Raw genomic sequence first — 532 nt, 5'->3', positions numbered from 1 at the left:
TGATATATTATTTTAAATATTATTTAATTTTTATATTTATATTTGATAGAGTATCATATCATCAAAATTAAGTTTTAGATATATTTTAAGAATCATAATTAAATTAAAAAATTAATTATTATTAAATAAATATAAAAAATAATGTTATAATAATTTATTCTATAAATTATAACAACATCTTGAAAAACAAGATAGTAATTAAAAATCAATTGGATATAACTTATGAGAATTACTTATAATAATTTTTATATTCAAAATCTCACAGACATTTATAAAATTTGAAACTATATAAAATATAATTAGTAGATATATGAAAAAATTTAAAACAAAAACCATGGTAGTTAAACATAAATAAAAAGGTAGAGTTACTGTTCAGTTTTAAATAGACACAAATGAAAATCAATAAACTTGAAATTTTATATAAATTAATTTGTTACATATCATTTTTATGTGATTATATAATTTAAGATAAACAAATATATGTCAACTTGTAATTTTGAATTTATAGACATATGTTTAAACATTGTATTGT

The sequence above is a fragment of the Dioscorea cayenensis genome, chromosome 3 (genome assembly GCF_009730915.1).
Source record: "Dioscorea cayenensis subsp. rotundata cultivar TDr96_F1 chromosome 3, TDr96_F1_v2_PseudoChromosome.rev07_lg8_w22 25.fasta, whole genome shotgun sequence".
Taxonomy (NCBI): Eukaryota; Viridiplantae; Streptophyta; class Magnoliopsida; order Dioscoreales; family Dioscoreaceae; genus Dioscorea; species Dioscorea cayenensis.
Note: the sequence above shows the minus strand (reverse complement) of the source record.